Source organism: Helicoverpa armigera, chromosome 6, assembly GCF_030705265.1.
Source record: "Helicoverpa armigera isolate CAAS_96S chromosome 6, ASM3070526v1, whole genome shotgun sequence".
NCBI classification, from domain to species: Eukaryota; Metazoa; Arthropoda; class Insecta; order Lepidoptera; family Noctuidae; genus Helicoverpa; species Helicoverpa armigera.
Genome location: NC_087125.1, coordinates 12389767 through 12411516, shown reverse-complemented (window position 1 = coordinate 12411516; position 21750 = coordinate 12389767). Strand labels below are relative to the sequence as shown.

Genomic DNA, 21750 nt, shown 5'->3' with positions numbered 1-21750 from the left:
CCCACGCTAAATTGAAATCACGAAATATTCAAATAAATATTATTCAGGAAAGGTCAAGTTCACCAAACAAAGGCTATAATTGGAGATTTTTCAACCAATTCCATTCTTCCCTTTTCACAATTAAACTCGAATAAAAAACAGCCAACATCGCGAAAAATCTCCGTTATTTATTATGGACAGGGCCACAGCATTTTTAAGCCCACGCAAAACGTAGTACAATATCGGACTACATTTGACCCATTTTCACCCCCAAAAATAAACCTTCACGCGTCCCGTAACTAAGAGGCACACTGAACACTAAAAAGTCGGCCGACAGCTGGGCAAAAGAAAATTGTGAATACAATCAAAGTTCTTAGTCGGTCTGATACCGGCTAAATACCTGATCCTTTAAATGTGCGTACTTATACTGACTTATGAGCCCAAACAAACAATCGGCCGACTAAAAGTTTGTAGTCTGCGCATACTCTAAGCGTAACTTGACCAGAAAAATAGAGCCAAGACTATAAATACGTATAACCATGGCTATAAATAGAGAAAGCCTAAATTAGCTTCAATGGGGGCGTTCGAGTGCCGGTGATAAGGGGTAACTAACCCCATAGGTAGGTACTTGTGTATGTGGGGTAATTAATACTTGTAACTAAAATAACGTTATTGCTATTTTTCTTGAAAGGATTGTTTTCTTTTCCGTTGCTAAGATATAAGTACAAAACAAAACTATCAAATAGTTAAGAAGGATATTGAAAACTATTGAAGGCTACTAAATAAAAGAATATTCTAATGAACAGAACCTCAAAGTGCTTTCCGAATATGCTCAAGACTCGATTTAGGATCGAAGGTAAATTGGCAATCAAGCAACTAGTTGTAGTAACCATGGCAACGAAAGCTTTAATCCAATAAGGCCCAGTTTCAGTGGTTACAGATAAACTGTCAGTTCTATGTCCTAGCTAGATAAAGGCTGCTTATAATTTCTGATTCCAGATATTGCTATCCGAAACCTGTGAAACTGCCTGCCGGGGTTGCAGGATTGTTACCGCGGCTCTGGTACATATATAGGCATCAAGAAGGAACATGATGGGTTTTAGTCAGTAAGTGTCTGTCGCAGCGGCAGGGTCATTTGATTGTTCCTAATAGGCTATCAGACACTTCATCAGTAACCGGTGCACCTGGCTTTAAGTCTATAATTATGGGTGATTTCTGTAGATGTCTAATTTCTTAAAATCGGGAAATCCAACAAGCATGCCACTATCTCAATAATAAACACAGCAATTAAAATGATAAGTCTTATCACCTTCCAGTTTTCTCCTAACACGCAGGAAGTACGTGCTCTCATTATAAATGTCTATTTATAGCTTTATCAATAGTAAATACTGCAAGTTCGCTGTTTTGAATTAATTTATTACTATGTGCCGATAAATAATTAAATCACCATGTGTTATATTTTGAGGAATAATTCAAGGGCTTTCTTTAATAATGACTAGGTACATCACTTTTGGTTTAATATTTGCAATGACAACTTTATAGCAACTGATTTTGCATACAATAACTTGATCGAGAAAAAGTTTTTTTAGAGGTTTTCATGGCTAGGCTTTTATACTAATAAACAAAAACTTTAGGTTCGTTTCTATTAGGTAATAATGGGCTGGATACTAAGGACTTACCACAACTTTGATAGTGTTAGACTCTTCATGAAAAACAATTTACCTAATGTCATATTTAATAAGCAACGTCAAAAAAACAAAACACACTCAATGAATTACATTCCTATCTTACAATATCAACTGATATGTCGTAATCGAACCCCACGTCATGCACTAAGTATTATTATATACAAGTACTATATATTACATAGCAAGATATCATGCGAGCCAAGCGTGATGGAAAATATTATATATTGTAACTTGTTTACATAGTGTGACACTTACCCTCGGTCAGATAGCTTCAAATGCCACTAATAGTGATAAAAAGTACCACTGTATAGTGTATATTATATTAATTTCGGAATATTCTAGTGTTTCGTTTTATGGTGTTAATAATATAGAGGGCGTTGCTCTTGGAATGACGTCATGATGGTGGAAAGGTCATCTGATGCAGTTGCTATCGTGAATATAATATACGAGACTAGATACTACAGGTAGGATAGGAAAGAGTTCGTGATCGTCGAAGAAGAATAATTATATTTAGAAAAAAAAATACTGTTAACCTCCTCCTTTTTTGTAAGTCGGATCCATGGATCCATCTCAATCTTACTTCATATATACTCTATACAGATCAGTGAAGCTAAAATAAAATAATGTCTTTTGAATGATAAGTTTTAACTCAGAAATAGTTTGTAGTCAATTTGCAACTTGGTGGCACTAGTCAGAATAGGCTTAGCAACATCATATTTTTTTAATTCCAGAAACATACATTTCTTACATTTATTAAGTCAATAGTTTTATCCAGTTTTGAAAACTATTGCTGCAGCTTAGCACACAAAATTATGAAATAGATCATTTGATAGCATTTCGTTGCTCCTTGAATTTAGTTAATGGAAATAAAAACAAGCAAGACTTAGTTCTAGAACTAACTTGATCCAGCGACATAGTCTTAATACCAGACAGTACGTGATCATCATCACAGCACCAGGTTACTCCCAGATCCCCGATAACCCAACATTCACACACCGCGACACGAATCATGCGATGCGTGTTAAACGCGTGTCTTTTCGTTGATTATGACACGACCGATTATACAGGCATCAGGCATACTGATTGTCATTTGTGCTTATCAGGGAAACGCCCTGTAGTGATGTTTACGTTGATAAATGTGAAGTTATGTGGGAATCTGATAGTACCTACACGTTGTTGGTTGATGATTAATAAGTGCTGTGTTTTTTAGGGAGACATGTAGGCGACATGATTTTTGAGCTTTTTTCTGTGGTTTAGTGTCTTGAATTCTCCTGATTTTTACTAATTGTTTCACTCCCACACTCAGAGACATTTAATGGTTCCTTAAGCCTTGACCTAAGTAATCATTAAATGTCTCCGAGTGCGTCCATCAGTCTTGTAGATGCTTGTAACTTTTAGAAATAGTTACTTAATCAAACGTGTAAATAAAAGTGACACTAGGTATGGGTAAAGCTTCAGAATCATTATATTAAAACTACACTTACTATATCCAAAGTTTTTGTCAAGAAAACCTCGAAAATTAAGGTCCTTGAAGATCACGCACACCTAGCGTGCGCATGAGTAATATTACCATACAGGATAACAATTTCAGTGACTGGCAATAGTTGTTAAATGTTTATCAATAATGACTTAGCAAGAAAAATAAAGTCATCTAGAACAATGACATGGAAAATTATGAAAGTACCTACAGGATGCAGTGAAATTCCATTTTCTTTAACTTGAACTGCCAACTGTACACTTTTGTAAGAAAACTAACTTCGATTATAATTAAGACCTAAGTTCTTACCTTATGGGTTTGGAATCGAAAGAGTTACCGCGGCTCTGGTACATGAAAGGCCTACGACGGAACACGACGGTTTTTAGTCAGTAAGAGTCTGACACTCCCTCACCGCTGCTAACCCACAGCGGGAGGGGTCATTTGATGATTTTTGACGTAGTAAAAAAAAAGTCATTCTTATCTATTACTACGTATTTAAGCCTAAACTATGTCGGGTTTAAGGTGTATCAGTCAAGGATAGTATTTAATTTGGCATTAGGTATGAAAAATATCTTCACATGCACACTTCTACCTTTGGACTATTGATAGATTAGATAACTTGAATATCAATATCATCAATCAAACATCAAAATATCACGCGTAGTATTTAAATGATTTCTTAAAATAACATTAGCAATTTCTATTCTAAGGATAATCTTTTACCTATTAGGTATGTATATGGTCTTGTTTGTAAGTATTAGATTTGACTAGACTCGTTTTGACATTCTAATAACCAAAATGCTTGTTAGTTGTGTGTAATTTTTATATTAAGTATAGCGTCTTGGTTGGCATTTAATTTTTTGGCAAATAATTAAATTCCTATCAATGATACCACCAATATGGAAGCCGACCCCAACATGATTGGGAAAAAGACTCGGAGGATGATGATATGATACCACCAATAATGTTGTCCAATTCTGCAAACTATAAAAACAATCCTCTTTGGTCATCAATAACTATTCTTTTATGGTCACCTTTTTTCCTACCTGTAAAATCATCAAATGACCACTCGCGTTGTGGGTGCAGTTAGGAGTGCTAGACTCTTACTGACTAAAACCCACCATGTTCCTTCTTAAGCCCTTTCTACACTTTCGAACAATCCCGCAGCCCCAACAATTTGTCTCCATCAGTTTGTCATCACCCTTAATTCAAAGAATTGCACGTGTTAATATATGAAAATTTTGTTCTCTAAGCTTATACTTAACCTCGGTTTAAGTCACGTGTCTCGATACATCAACACTAGTTATCAGATAAGGGAGATACCGCTCCTACCTGCAAGAGTCGTTAATCCTCAGATATGGGACCACGCGAACGATTGTCGTTTGTCGCTGATCTACACCCAGCAACTAGTTAAGAGTAGTGGGTATATCAATCAATTGATTTCGGAAATTTTGACGGGATATGACGCAATCATATTGGAATTTAACTCTTCATATGACAGAAAAATGTATAGGTGGATAAATCTGAAAATACATATAAGAATGTACCTAACCCTTCATTTGACAAAAAATGTATAGGTGGATAAGTCTGAAAATAGACACACGTATTTGCTTTTAACATGTCGGTTCGCATATGTAAGAAAATACGTGTATGATGGCCGAAAAGATATTTCTTTATCTTCGTAAGCAAGAGCATTAGCCGAATGCAAAAGACAATTCTTCTTCACGCCATTTCGTGAAAGATTCATGAAACTACAGAAATTATGCTTGAAATTAATTCATATTCAATTTTGAGTCTTTAAGGCACAATGTAATTATTAAAGTGACCTAAGTGATTACTTCAATTATTAAGTAATGTAATAATGGTTTCTTGAGGTCAAATTATCGTAACTGTTTTTTGCAACCCACAGGGATTACAAAGGGCTCAAACATTTTGCCTACATCCTATATCCAAAAACACAGATACCTATCACTCAAAATTATCATGTTGAAAACTCTTTAAACGCAATCTACTTCGAACTAGAATATCCTTTATCTAAACACGCGAGATATCACACAATATCAGGTGGTATTACTGATAAATGTATTACATTTTACGTCAAACCATATTGTAAGAAACAGACCAAAACATATTACAATTGTCACTGATAAATAAGTGAGTCGGTCGGGAAAGTTTATTTTTAATATTGTAATATCACGCCTTGTTTGCAGATATACACATACAAATCACTCAATCATTTTCCCTATTTACTAAAAAGGAAAACTTATTACTATCACATAAACACACGATCCTCTTTCTCTTCTGGAGTCACTTTAGTAGGACCAGGTAGACCTCCCAAATAAATTTTCTTCAAACCATTCTTAATTTTCCAACTTAGAAAATGTACCTACTTCGTCTGAAGTTTAGGGTCCATTTTACATATAGAGCTAAAACTCTAAAGAAAACTTATTTTTATGTCTGATGAAAAACCTGCTGTCATCTTGATAATTGGCATTTAGAGTACCTTTAGACTAAATAGTCGGCCGACAGGCCCTGTGCGTACTACCATTCATATCACTGATTCATATCCATACTGATTTATAAGCCCAAGCTAACCATTGGCCCACTAAAAGTTTAATGTGTACTCTTTCTGAGGATACCCGGTTTTCTGATACCTGACTCCTTTATTAGATTTTCCACAGTCTAACAAATGCTTAATAATTCAATTTACTTGAAGTCATCAGTGTAGATCATTCGGCGCAGTTATTAAGGGCTGCCTACGTGACAGGCGCGACGTCCGCAGCGCTATCGGCGTTTGCGCAGCCACGGTAAAATTGATAAAAAAACAAATCGAGTCAATGCAAAACTCGGAATGTTATAGAGGAAATTTTTTGTACAGTAATTAACATGATAACAAAGTCTGAGTATTTTGAAAATGAAAATGGGATACAATTGTATGATTGGTGTGTACCTATTAAAATAATAATAATTTTAAGGCCTAAACTTTGAGAAAAACAATGTTCCTGAAACATTATCAAGAGTGTCTCAATGATCCTTTTAGGTCGGTCTAGTCGGTCGGTTTTAGGTTGTCTAATTACAAAATTTACACCTGTGTTATCGAAAATAAATGGTGTACATCAACTATTTCCGTTCACTTAAATCAGTATCACAAATATAATAAAAGGGAGTTAATCATCAAATAGTGATTAATCGATTTAAAACAAAAGAATTCCATGAATACTTTCAACGCTATACTAAATTATCTTAAGAATTTATAATTTCACGAATTCCAATCGTAAAACATCAGAAACTTAAATGTCAACAATTGTAAGAAAAAAGCAATTTTATAATAATTCTCATAAGAAATGTAAATATTTTCAATTCAATGCGTTCAAAACAATATTTGTAAGAAAAAATGTACGTTTACTTTATAAATCACTAGCTAGTGGATTCCCACGGTTTCACTCGAAACTACTTCCCTATCCCATAGTGTAATTTCCATACGTAGAAATAATTTTTCAAACCTGACCAGTTCAGTTGGGTAACAAACAAACAAGAAAATGTTTCCTCGTTCAACATAGATTATTTCCAAAAACTTTTTACCAACAAAAATCTGAAGAATACTTTGCTGAAAACTGCATCAAAATCGTTCAACCAAACATGAGATAATCGCGCATAAACACAATACAGGCCAACTAAAGAACGGCATTTTCGCGCACAAACATACATCTTACAGGTAAACCTGAGCTCGGCATGTTTTTTTTGTCAGTTAAAAAATATAATCTCTACAGACTTTCAAAATCACCTTTATCAGAGACTAGGGAAAATTTCAGATACCCCACGTATTGCACAATAATTATTTCAGTTTTATACCTAACTATGTGGCAATGTTGACATTACATATGATATAATGTTTTACACGAACGAGAGAAGTAATTTTATCTTTGTACGATAACTGACTTATTTTTCAGTTTCAGACATTTTTCGAAAGTATGTATAGATATTTGGATTAAATACCTGAGTTTTATAAGTCACTATTATAATGTTTGTCATCCTCAATATGAAATCAATTTTTCTTAACTTTCATTATAACGGGTTGGATATAAAACACCAAGTTCAAGAAAAATCCACATCCCTAATAATAGCTTTGAATTGACCAACTCCTGATTACGATTTTCCAAGTAGAATTCCCTGGTTTTGGAAAATAAACTCAAACAATAACAAATACTATACACATTTACATGTCCATTTTAAGGACTTTTGTGATTATATTATATATGCTACTACGTAATAAATACCTGCAATTAAAGAAAATTAAGCCAATGGCACAGTGAGTCACAAAATTATCATGTAGATGGTAGATTAAAATTGCATTTAATTTGTGTTATCTGATATGTATAAAGTATGTTGGTAGCATTAAGAATTCACACGTCTTGATAATGACTGTTGTTATTATTATAATATAATTAGGTATCAGCTACAAACACATTATATAGGAATGCAGAAAGAGCAGTCGTATCGGCGAAGTTAGCTAACTAAAACGAAAAATGCCAAAGTGCCTACTAATAATTTACTAGCAATTAGATAATGACAAACTTACACATTCTTCTTGTAAAACTACTACTAAACCCTGAAAAGTTTTTATCACGTCAGTTTTTCTGAGCAGAAAAATCGAAAATTTTGTTGTCTAAAAGTCCGTAAGTACCTAAATGATGTCATACCCGTCGAATTATTTCTCAATCTACCATAGTTCCATAACCATAGTTCAAGCTTAACAAATAAATTTAATCCACAATACAGTTTTCAGTGTCCATCTAACAAATGGAATTCACAATATAATTTTCAGTGTCCTTCAGCTGCATCCGCCTACAGTTCCCGACCCACCGCATTGCACCACCCACGTGCACTGCTCATATTCTACCAAGCTCCTAAAGGTCATAGCCTGATATTTAACTTATAACCTTTCCTCCTTAAAAATTTAAAATTTCCTCAAAAGTTGGCAACAGAAAAGAAAAAAAATACAAATCACACTTGTGTTGTTTTCCTTATAAAAACAAACAAATTCTTTAGCTTTCACAATACTTACTATTTTCCTTATAAAACAAACAAATTCTTTAGCTTTTTACAATACTATGGACTAGCTGCTTTCTCGCAGTTTCCCTATTTCCATTGAAAGTACTTCCCGAACTCGAATAAAACATAGCCAACATGTTCCTCAGAGAGAGTGTATCTTCCAAACAGTGAAGGAATTATTATAATCGATTGCGAAATTCGGAGCATTTAGGGCACAAAAAAAACAAACAAAATAATGTTTCCTCTTTAATATATGAGTATAAATAAAACAATAATACAAAAAAATATGCCCTATTAGTCTGTTCTGTATCTTATCGAATGACGAAACGTCGTCATGAAGCGCCATCGTCATCGAGTGACGAATAGTGACGAGCTATGACGAATAACCCCGAGTATGCGATGACGACAAAGCCACATAATAATAACATTGTCATTGTTGGTCAACGGCTGGCACAGTTCGGAAATAGCGAGTGTAGTTTTTTTTGTGGCTGAAAATAATGAGCTTTCTTTGTTTGTCATTTGTTTTGGTTTTTAAGTCGCTGGTTATCGGCCAGCGGAGCAAAATTGTATTCTATGTCGTATCATATATCGTACCAAAAACTCCGCTTTCAACTACAAGACTACCCTCGCAATATACTACTCGAAATAGCAACAATAGAACCCCGAAATAGCTACACTATCTAAAATTAAACTGGACAAAATTAGAATAGGAAAACCTCTAAATATAACCATTTTCGTTACGAATGTACTGAAAAAGCATATTGTCTCATTCGAGATTTCCCATGAGTAATCATTTGGACAAACTTGTCATATTTGCAAATTATTTAAGTTCATTCATTACATGTAAATTCTTGTTTTACAAAAATTCAAATATCAAATTTTCTACAACATTTTTTACAGCAAAACCTTTTCCAAACAACCACAACGCCATTTTAAAAAACAAAACCACCCAGAAACAGCGAATTCTAAATTTAAAACCATACCAGGAACGAACGGAACACTCGAAGCGTCTGAATGTCATCCCCTCGTTCATGAACGTTCCGTTCAAGTGCAAGGGTGGAGATCGATGCAGCAAGTTCAAGGCTGCACCCCTGGTAGAGCGATCATCCCTCCATCCCCCTCCGTCCCCCCTCCTCACCCCACCCCGCTAGTGACGTCAACGCCATTCATGCTTACATTTGGGTCGATAGATTTACCGGGAGGTGGAGTGGGTTTAAGTTGTAAGAGTTTCGAGAGTTTTTCGGTATGAATTATTTTTATGTTTTTTTCTAAAGTGTGTCGATTGTCATGGGTAACAGTAGGTAAAAATGTATTTGTTTAGTGATGTAAAAGCATGGTAGAGGTAGACAGAGAAAGAATATGAAAGAGTAGGCATTTAATTTTATTATTTTACTTCAAATCTGAAGTTAAATGGTGCATAACTTATATAAAAGGTTTATTTAAAACAAAACGGGTAAAGTTTCTTATTCACATTTTATGAGATTCTCATCATATATTTACTATTCGTACTATTCGAGGTTTTTGCAATTAAATATCAAACCGCTCAAAGCTTATGACTTACATAATTAATAGAAAAGCCACTCGCAAAAAAGCGCTGATATTTCGAATTTCAAGTGTTAGAATGGATAAAGGTAAGTTTTCATCAAAATATCTAGGAACATTTTCAGGCTATTATGATTTTACTGATTTGGTGTTCCGGTTAACTTAAAATCAAAAAGTATTAGGGTGCGAATATTTTTTTGTTTATACATATAGATTATAGGTGAATTACACTAATGTTTGTTGTTGTTGTGTGGTGTACAAATTGTTTTTTTATTTGTGGAAACTTTATATTGCTTCGTGTTTATTATATTTTGTCTTGCATCCTTTTGATACGGTTATTTATCAAATAAATGCAAGTAAAAAATATGCAACAAAGAAGCGGTTTTCGATCCTAAGAACTAAATGCGAAAGTTGAGTCTCTAATGAAAAGTCCAATACTGGTTGCAAAATATACCTTCGATGCACCCTCAATTAATAACGACCTAAAAACCTCACTACCACTAATAGAAAAATCTAGACCATGCTCACTTGCAAAAAAAACGAGCCAGCCAATAACTACACGTGCAAAAAATCCGACTCATTTCGCCCATGAACTAGACTTTGACGCAAATGGGGTGTTACCCTCCCCTCCGTAGTGGTGGGGAGGGGGGATAGGATCGGCAACAGGCTGGGGCGCTCCTAGACGAGATACTAACAACGTCATTTGTGATTTTGTGATGAACTTTATGTATGATTGGTAGAAGTCAGTTTAGGGGTGTATTTCCTGAATTATTTTGTAAAATAATATGATTTGTTTTGTAAACTGTTTTTTTTTTTCTTGTTGTGTTATAATAGCTAGGGAGTCCTCAGGCTTTGCTTTATAAATAAATAGTCGTTTGTGTACATACACGACAAAGAACGACAACAGGAAAGAAATAATTTTCAAAGGCAAAGTTTATTTCTAAAGAAATCTCTTCCAGCACACCTACCTATACAAAAGGAAAAGAGGAATAAATAAAAGGTATATTTAGTTATTTTTTAGACTAACCTATTACTCATGTAGAATTAATTTAGAGTAGGCTTGTAATAAAGCTTTTGATCGATTGAAAATAATGTGTTAATTTGACGGAAAGCATATTTTCTTGCAAAATTGCTGGACCTGTTGAAATGATTGAATATCCATATAGGTAGGCATCAAAAGGCAGGAAAGTGAAAATTAAATACAATTATACAATTGCTTTTAGATCTCTGAAAGGGTGCGTTAATTGTACTCAGCAAAAGGTATTTGTCAAAGAGTACCTTTTACTGTACATTTGTATATGTATCTGCATACCTTTTTTATGTACTTGTAGTGGTGAAAATAGACCTAAACTTTCTAAGCTATTTAACTCACGTCACTTATACAAAATAGTTTTTCTTGTAAAGCAGTAATTATTTAGTTTTCTCACAGTTATGCTTTTCTGACTCCAGTAAACATTAGTTGGAGTTACATAGAGTAACAGTTGGCATGGCTTTGTTCCTAAAATTCTTTAAACTGGAAGCCGTCCACATGCCAAAACTTTGGAAAACCAGTCTCAATAGTCAGAAATCACTAGTAGATCGCTTACGCAACGAAACTAAGGGAACGACGACGTGATGAGCCCCAAAAATGTTTACCGAAGTTAGTTTGAACTGTTTTGGAATTTTAAACATATGCTACTTCTTCTGTTGCCCCATATATACTAAAATGAAAGCAAAAATAATTGGATCATTATAAGGAAAAGCCCGAACAGATTACCCAGTAGATCATGACGTCTTCAGTCTTAAACTTAAAATTTTCTCTTCAAACTTGTATTTTACTTACATATCCTATAGAAAATTCAAAGTTATCTCACAATAAAGGTTGTATAATTATTCACAAGGTTTGGTTAGTTCAGAATTTCATAAATCAGGGTGTGCTACATGGTTGGGAAAAGTTGTCGTCTTGTGCCTCCGACGTTTTCAGGGTAGCAGGAATGTTCGCCAGTAAAAGATAGGATACACTAGGAAGTACTAACAAGATAAACCTTATGAAACGTGAGAGGCGAGGCGAGAAATATAAACTTCGGACTCTCTGAGTATGCAGAATAATTTTTGTTGCCATATTTTTCAGTTACCGTCAGCTCTTTGTAAGTGCTTGTTCATGTCCTTTAAACGATAAATAAGAGATGATTCTATATCATCAGAAATCTATCAAAGAAACAATAACATCTTCCTCTTTTTCTTCCCAACACCAAAACCATTTTTCCTTACTAGGATTGTCCATCTGCTGGGCAAAGGCCTCCCATCATCTCCTCACTTCTCGATCTTTCAAGTAGCACAAAGGACTGACGTATACCCTTTATTTACATCCAAAGCTACATATCTCCCGCTTCGCTTCCACTCCGGGAACAGCCGCAAATCCACGCCCTGCTTCACTGGGAGTCGCGTGGGCGTCTGACGTCATTCCCTCCCCGCTCCCCTTCACCCTCAAACCCTCGGCCCCTTCAACTTGACATTCGGCCGGCTCTATCGATTCGCGAGAGTCCGCAATGCCGAGGCCGACACTGTTTACATTTACGCAGCTTGTGAATGAAACTTGGATGTTAATGGTCGGAAATAGTATGAAGGATGGAAGACGATGGATCCTCTTTGATTAGGATCTCTATGGAAGGTTCTGGAAGGCTCAATTTAAAGTTCTTTTGGGGTTTAAGAGAAATGGTGTTGTTTTTGCTGACGTCATTCGCAATGTTGATGTTACTGTCCGTTTTGGGGGATGGGCCATTTTTACAATTTGGCGCAGTGACTAAATTTAGAGGTTTGTAAATATTCATTGTTTGAACTGGAAGTCGAGAAGTATATTTATGTATTGGCAAATATTTACTCCGAATCACACCGGCCATCAACATTTTCTTCTTTCTTTTGTTTCAATTTATATTTCCATTTCTTTATTTACACATCACACTGTCTACATCTTTAATTATTACTTTCCTTTCGCAAGTAAGCTAGAAAATAATTCTTTAGAAATAAGCATTCCCTTTGTAAATTCTTTCTTTCCTATCATCTTTCTTTATTACGCATGTATGAAAATTCATAAATATTAGGGCCAACTTCTAACCATAATTTCGATATAACAAACCGGTACTGGATTCAATCAGTAAGATTGCTCACGTACCCTCGAGGCTTGCTATCGTCATAGCAATCCTATGAGGATAACGTGACCTAGTGGTGACGTCATGGCGTAACGCGTAGGCTGGTCCCTGCTGTTTTCTCGCAAATGTAATGTTGTTTCTATCAAATTGGGAAATAGTACCAATTATGTGGTCTTTGGAATTGAAGATTCTGTGATTTAATAATTACTTTAGAGTTAATTAAGAAATTAGGCGTTACTTTGCGGAAATACATCACATAAAATGTTAGGAAAAATATGTAAATATGAGCGTGAGATATTTTCGTAAAACCTAGCGAAACATTATATGTGGAATAAATATTTATTTGCGGTAAATAAACTAACCAATCAAGTCTTTTAATTCAGAACTGTTGCTACGTAGCTATACCAATAGATATTCAATGATATAAAAATTATGAAAGAAGATATCAAAATAAATTATTGTTCTAAGAAGTGTAAATATACTATTACTATACTATATTACTATACTATACTATTATTTTACCTTACATTACAATAAATGATTCACTAAGATCTTTATACTCTCTGTATGCGAAAGATTTTCCGACCAACAATGATATTGGAAAAATCCATATAGAATTTACTGAAAAGCTTCGAATAACATAATAATCAAATATGTTTCCTTGAGTGGAATAAATGTTTCCTTATAAAGAGTGAGCTACATTAATGTCGAAGCATTAATGTGTATGTAAGAATTAATGTGACAGCTTTATATAATAAAGTTAATATAACTAAAAAAAACACACAGAATAGTTTGATATCCACAAAAAAGTTGTAATAACGAGTTACGTAGAATTTCTTGGATCTTTTACCTAACCGCCAAGAAGTTACGTTACTGGTTATTTTCTAACACCTTTTATACCAAATACATCTGTATATATTAGTTGTTAAAATACGTGAGATGGCAAGCTAGAGGCGTGTCGTGGCGTTTTGCCAGACAACCGGTTAAAACCGGTAGTTCATGAGAAATATGCACGGACTCATGCCAGACTGTTTAACACCTAATCTGCTATGTGCGTTCGTGGACGTAAGTATACTTCGAATTGTTTTTGTCAATATATTATATGACATGCAACTAGAGATATGTGTTTATTTCTTATACCTATGGTGATTGACGTGGAAGAAGGCACCGTGGGTCGATGGCTGCGGGATTTTCGAATGAGTTACCGCGGCCCTGGTACATAAAGGGCTTAAGAAGGTACGTGGTGGGTTTTAGTCAGTAAGTCTGGCACTCCCTCACTCTGAGCCCACAGCGGGAGGCGTCATTTGATGATTTTCCACCAAAGAACTAGGTAGAAAACTATTAGGTCTGCAGGTAGGGCGAGATTCCACCATCTTTGTCGCACACAAGGGTTGCAATTTCGCGCATATTCTGGAAAAAATCGCATGCAATACGTTGTTATTGTTCTTATTCCTTGTATGCCTTTAAGCATTCTATTCTTTAACCATTTACTTCGAAAGTTTCTAATAATCCCAATTTATTTAATTTATTTATACTACCCGAGATCGTGCCCAGTGGTGGTCTCACACATATGTACTAAGTAATAGCTAATGAATACATACATTATAGCTTAATGTTAGGTTTTCCATTAAAAATACAAGTTTTCATATGTTAATGATGTGGTTAGTTCAAGTGAGTTTAGCACTATCCATGTGGCGTAACGATCATTATCTCATCACGGCTCTTTTCCTTTCTCTCTTCATCCTATTAATATTATAAACGTGAAAGTTAGGCCGGCAATTCACGGAAGCTTGGAGCAGTCAGGGGCGACAGCATCAAGCTGTCGACTGCACAGTAAACTGCAGAGTTCTATGGACGCACATACACGAACCGCTCGAGCAGTTGCAACTGATTCGGGCGCTGCTTCAAGCGGTCCGTGTATTGCCGGCCTTAGTATGAATGTATATACCTACCTAGTAATGTTTGTTCCTCTCCCTGGAACAACTACTGGATGTTTTTGATAAAACTTGGCAGTAATAGCTTACACTTCGAGTAACAATGAGCCACTTTTATGCTAAGTTCCTTAAGTATAAAAGATAAAGGATAAATCTTGTTTTGTAAAATAGTTTGGAAGTAATGTGAATATACTCAAGCATTCTTTTACCTATTTAGATTAAAGGCAAATACGTACATATTAAGAAAAAGTTAGTCAGTACAATGCGTCACGCGAGTTCGCAGATTTTACAATTCGACCTAATATTGCACATGTAAAAATACGTGTGATTTTAAAATAAAGGGCTAAAAACTGACCCTGGTTGGGAGAATTATACCAAACTCGTGTCAACTGTCGATATCAGCCGTGGTACCCGCTGTCAGACACGAGACCCTCACGTGTTTCTGACGTCAGACGGGAGGCGTGACGTCAGACAAACGGACAGACAAACATGCGGATGATCGCTCAATAGATATTTAATTGTGGAATCGCAAAACGCGTTGATATTGTTTGCATTTATTGAACTACTGAATCGTTTATTTTTCAAAAGCTGTAAATTATTTTTAGTATAGTGGACATGACGCTTTTTTGTTAAATGCTACTTTAAAAAATGCTAATACACAGAATGGTGCTTTTCGCTACTTTTATGTTATGAACACATTATAATTTGCAATATTTAACCGCAGATTCGAGTAGTTTCACGCCCATCTCTGCGTCATTTAATGATTCATTCCACGCTTCCTTTTCAAGCATACTAAAAGTACTTGTCGAACAAAAATAAACAATGGAATATTAAGCAACATAGTAGCTGATATCATGACACAATTGAAAATAGACCTTACTTCTGTCAGCATAAGGGAGGAAATTGTTAATATCCTTGCAGTTCGCCTTACTGCGAGCGACAAACTGGTACTTCCCCTGCATAAACGATCAGCGATTGGTCGGTATTTTGTCGACCACCCGAATAGTTTAGAAGCTAAAATCTTTAATTTCCTAACTGAAATGACATAAAACAAATATATTGATGAAATCTATGAAATATTCCGAAAATTTTGGCTGGAAAGTCGGCTAAAAGAAGTCCGTAACTTGAGCTAATTGCATTTAAAAGTTGCAGGCCTGAATCGCGCAAGCGAAGTTTTCCTTGCATCGTTGCTTATATACGACAAACGATGCTTGACCATCGGTCTTCCCTGGGGTCGCTTCATCGACCGACCTGCTAGCCGCGGCCTACCTGATTCGGGTTGACCTAGTCGGCCTCGGACGTTCTCTATATCTCAAATTGATTAACATCGAGATATAGAGAATAGTTCTACTAACAGCTACACCATCGTCCTCTCTGGGTACAGTTTAACGTCCTAGGCGCTGGGTCGCCCGCTTGGCGGGCTCGGAGAGCGGCTAGCTGGGAACTGACAAGCCCGTGGTGGTGTGCAAGCCTGGTGACCTTCACCACGAGTGACCCTGGCATGTTCACCACCGCGCTTGGAGACGAAGACCCCAGGGAGGCATCCGCTGAAGAACTTATCTAACAGCGTTATAAAATTGAAAGTTCAAAACCCAAACAAAACACAAACCAACCTTTTGTCAAAATTATTAAAAATTGACAATATTTTTGCTGTACTAGAAGATAACTTCATTTAGATGAGCCAATGAACATTTGAATCTTTTAGTCAGTTAAGAATTTCACTGCGGTAACAGACATGTAACCACATATATACAGGGTGTTTGGCGCATGGACCGACAAAAATTTTTGGGGGATTCGTGAGGCCATGTACTAGTTTTCACTCATAGACCCAATGTCCTATATGTCACTGTATTCGAGATACGATTTTTGTTTGTTTTTAAAATTACCGAACTATCACCTTTAAAACGCTATAACTTTTCAGTCTGTTGTCGAATTTACACAAATCACTTTCATTGCGTTCTCTGATGTATTATTATTCCAAATAAAACATAAATTCATAGCACTAGATGGAAAAAAATACTTGTTGAGCTTCCAAACTCTTAAAAATGAAAAAACATATGAAAATGTCAAATTCAAAATTAATTATAAAAAAGTAAAGCTTTTATGAACTTCGTTTAATAAAAAAATTGCCTACTTAATACCCTTTCCAACGATATGCCACATGGGTGTGAAATCATTAATAATGTCGTCAAAATCAGAGCAGGAACGAACACGCACTCTAACGTCTCTAACAACGAACCCGTTTGATAGAACAATGGTAAGCAGGTAATTGGCAGGTAAACTGCCTGTCTCTTCTTACGCATGAAAATATCTCTTGTCTTTGTCTATCATTGGGTTGGAGTTTGTTATGTGATCCTTGTTTAGTCGAGATTTGACTATCTGCTATCGGAAGTGTCCGTGTATTTCACGTTTTCCTATTTCGTTGTTTTTGTTAAAGTTTGTTTTGTTAAGTTTTGTTTGTTGAACTTTTCTGTTAAACTGTTGGTGTATTCACCGTGCTTGTTACAATGCCTAACTTCAGCAACGAAGGTATGCTGACATGTTGTTGGCATATGCAGCGCTATTGTAACGCTCGTGAAGCGCGTAGAATTTACCAGCAGCGTTATCCTAACCGGCGTATACCACACCACGAGACGTTTGCTACAACCTATCGACGTCTGAGGGAGACTGGAAACATAAATTTCCAAGAGCCTCGCGTTAATGTGAGGCAACATAATGTTGTAATTGATGAAAGCATTTTGCAAGCTTTTGATGAGGATCAACGACAAGTATTCGAGTTGTAGCTGAAAGACTTCACTTGTCGGTTTGGAAAGTTTGGTCAGTTCTTCGGGAAAATGGAAAGCATGCGTATCACTACACTTCTGTTCAAGGTACGTTAAGTACTTTATTTATTTTATCAGGCGAAATCGTAAACTAAATTTTGAACCAGTTATCTTCGACCTTATTGTGCTGAAATTTTGCACCCAAAAACTTGTATTTTAAAATGGTTTTAACCATACACTTATTTTAAACGTTTACAAATATCCTTGTAGCTTTACTGGTTCGTTTTTCAAATAAATACCTAGTAACTTTTATTTTTCTAATTTTATCTTTTAAATTTATGTTAGTTTTTGCCATTCAAAAAGTGAATTTTTACCAGTCTTTAATGGATTGTTCTAGGTCTCATAGATGATGATCACAGGAGACGGCTCGATTTTGCCGATTTATGATGCATACGGACGTAGATGATACAAATTTTTAAAAAATTTTGTGGACTGATGAATCAATTTTAATCACGAGGGAATGAGAATCTCCACAACCTTCACCATGGGCGCAAAAGACAAAATCCCCGCAAGAAAGACAAAGTTCCTTTCAAACTAAGTTTAGTGTAAACGTTTGGGCGGGGGTTATTGGAGACACCTGATCGGTCCACATTTCTTACCAGAGCGCCTGACCGGAGAAAATTATTTGAATTTTTTACTCGAAGATTTACCTGAATTGGTATTACCAGTATTAGATGGAGAACCAATTATTTTCCAAAATGATGGCTGTCCAGCACATTACCAGCGAGACGTGCGAGAACATTTGGACAACTGTTTTCCAAATTCATGGATCGGAAGAGGCGGCCAATTCCTTGGCCTGCACGTTCACCAGACCTGACGCCCTTGGATTTTTATGTCTGGGGCCGTGCAAAGAAATTGTGTATGCGACTGAAGTACCCACAAGAGAATTTTAATCGAAAGAATAAATTGCGCCTTTGAAATTATGAAAGCAGAAATGCGACTGAGGACGACGACTGTAGAAATTAGAAAAGATGCCGTGCATGCATTCGCAACAGAGGCAGTCATTTTGAACATAATTTATAACTTAAATTTAATTAAAACATTTTAAAACATTTTTGTGTTTTCATTACCTGGCACTGGTTAATGTGTACCTTTAGGTTTGTGACGACATTATTAATGATTTCACACCCATGTGGCATATCGTTGGAAAGGGTATTAAGTAGGCATTTTTTATTAAATGAAGTTCATAAAAGCTTATACTTTTATAATTAATTTTGAATTTGACATTTTCATACGTTTTTCATTTTTAAGACTTTGGAAGCTCAACAAGTATTTTTTTTCCATCTAGTGCTATGAATTTATGTTTTATTTGGAATAATAATACATCAGAGAACGCAATGAAAGTGATTTGGTGTAAATTCGACAACAGACTGAAAAGTTATAGCGTTTTAAAGGTGATAGTTCCGGTAATTTTTAAAAACAAACAAAAAAAATCGTATCTCGAATACAGTGACATATAGGACATTGGGTCTATGAGTGAAAACTAGTACATGGCCTCACGAATCCCCCAAAAAATTGTGTCGGTCCATGCGCCAAACACCCTGTATAATCTATTACACAATCATAATATTAAAAAAAAATACCTGAACACTAAAATCTCAAATGCAAAATATATGTTTCAGAGTCTTTTGGAATCCTCCGATATCCATGTTATTTTTGACAAAAGTGGTAGAACATTAAGTATGTAGGTATATCTGCTGTACATCTAAGTATCTAGTAATTTACAATTTTTTTATAGAATTTTTGTTCTTGGGCAAATTATCCTTAAATGCGACCTCGAAAGACTTTCGTTTAAAATGTTTTAGCCAACAAACTTTTAGTAAGTATCTTTAAAGAAAAACCAAACAATAATAATACAAGGATGCAAAACTTAATTTTATCCATAGCTGCTTAAATTAATACTTTGCTTTATAATAACAAGTTTTGTAACTACTAACGCCATCTATTACTCATGTTGCGAACTAATGGAGACCGGGAATCAAGTTTTTTAGCCCGAAGATGAATTAATAATTTCAGATTCACATACATACAGCTTTTCTTTAAAAATCACAGTTCTATACAATTAAGTCAATCAAGATTTCTGATGTAATGGCTCGATGTTTTTTCAATGATTGAGAGAGTAGTTTCAATTCATTTTTGTTTTTTATTATAGGTACAACCATTCTTTGTCGCTCGAGTAAAAATAAGGTCATTCGGGATCTAATGAGGGGAGATAGAGAACTGTATGAAATATGTAATTAATTTTATTTTCTTTTAAAAATAGTGTCCATGGAGTTTCTTGCCGGATCTTTTCCATGAGACGAACTCTTTGGAACCGTGCACCTAACTTTGACGTTTCGAAAGAGCTTTCATAGACCTAAAATAGACCTTGAAATAAAAAAAATTGAGTTTGAGTTTAATCCATGTTTAATCCCTTTAGCTTAGTTTTTTTTATATATACAGTTTGACAAAGATTCAATTATTTCGTCAATGAATACCAATCTTATTTTAATACAATACTTATCTATGAACATACGTGACGTATTGCGTAGTAGAATCATCCTCGTTACGTAAGCAAGTAATGAATTACACCGCTATTTCAACGTGTTGCTCAAGCGGCCCATTAGCTCAGTTGGTTAGAGCGTCGTGCTAATAACGCGAAGGTCGCGGGTTCGATCCCCTCATGGGCCACATATCCTTTTTTTGATTTTATTCTACTCCATGCAATAACTTATATTTTATTTTTAATGAAGCAAAAATATTAATCGCCTTTCTTTTTAAAGAAAAGCAGTATCAAGCTACAATGGATTGCTTCCCTTATGAGTCCAAAAATACTTATTGGGGATGATTAAGAAAATTGACAAAGAATTTTTCATGCTATTTGAATTAGTCGTAACACAAATAAATAAATGACGAAAATCCACCCATGTTTGCAGATAAAATAATCCATAGGTGGTTATTAATAAAAAATCGTGATAAATACTAATTGACATAACACAAAATCAATTGAAAAAAATCGGTTTCTACTAGAATTGATTCTGATTCTATTTACACACGTAATTTGCAAGCACATCCTATCTTTGTAGACACGATAATCCATCATAATATGACCCGCGGCGAAAAAGGGAACTAACTGAAAATGTTCTAGAATTTGCTTGCTTTTACAATCAGCGCCATCTAGCGGTATCAACTTGTAATGGTCGTGTTATTTGTATTGACTCAACCACAGTCATGACTAAACTTCTGATGGTAATGAGATACACATGTAACCTAGGTTGTAACCGGTTCAATCTGGTTTTTAACCTCCGCGAATAGACGGGGTGTAAATTGAAATAATATTGAATTAGAATTAAGTAAGGACTTGCTTTGCATGTCGTTTTAACAGAAAAATCTAATGAAATAAGGTATTTCAACAACTCTGATAAATATACTCTTAATTAACATTTTAATTTGTGCCAAATTGGTACTTTCATATAAGATTACTAGTTTCAGTTTTGAATAATTAGGTACAACTTTTAAATTCTACATACCAATTAACGTTGATATTACCAAAACAATAACTGAAAGAGGTCATTATAAACCGATGCTTATTAATTTATGTAAAAAAATAGGCGCATATGAGCCGGAAAACTCAAGTTGTGTGTCACAGCTACGCAAACCCGATTACCTTGACTTTGGTATTATAAAAATGACTATTACCAAAGTATTATTCATTGGGTAGGTCAGTTTTAGATTTTGGACAGTCATCACGTGAATTCGTAGAACTAATGTTAAAAAATGTGCTAATTTTGTCGCTCTTGTGTTAAGTCTTTGAGCGTGAATTTGATATCAAGAATCAGGCTAAATTAAGTAGTTTTTTCCAAATGTAATAATCAAGTGTAGGAACATTGAAACTCTCTTTATTCTTTATTTCAGATAGAGTAAGATATGTATTTACTCATTTACGTTACAGATCTTTATTGTTATTACACTTGGTTTAAGACAGAGAAACAGTTATCAAGTTGACTTATGATTGTGTTTGTCAAACGAGTTCTTTCATAAAAAGCCTTCTCAATAATGGCTTTTTTCCAGTTCCTAAGTTATAGTTATCGGCACGAATCTTGAGCTCTGACCTACATCTGCGCAGAAGTAATTTATTGGGTCCCTTTT

At 35.1% G+C, this 21750-nt stretch overlaps 1 non-coding gene across 1 annotated transcript; it reads left to right on the top strand.

Moving 5' to 3' along the window:
- The first annotated feature begins 20218 nt into the window (after positions 1-20218).
- Positions 20219-20292, top strand: Trnai-aau (transfer RNA isoleucine (anticodon AAU)). Its single transcript has one exon. It is a non-coding gene; the product is annotated as a tRNA-Ile (tRNA).
- The last annotated feature ends 1458 nt before the right edge of the window (positions 20293-21750 follow it).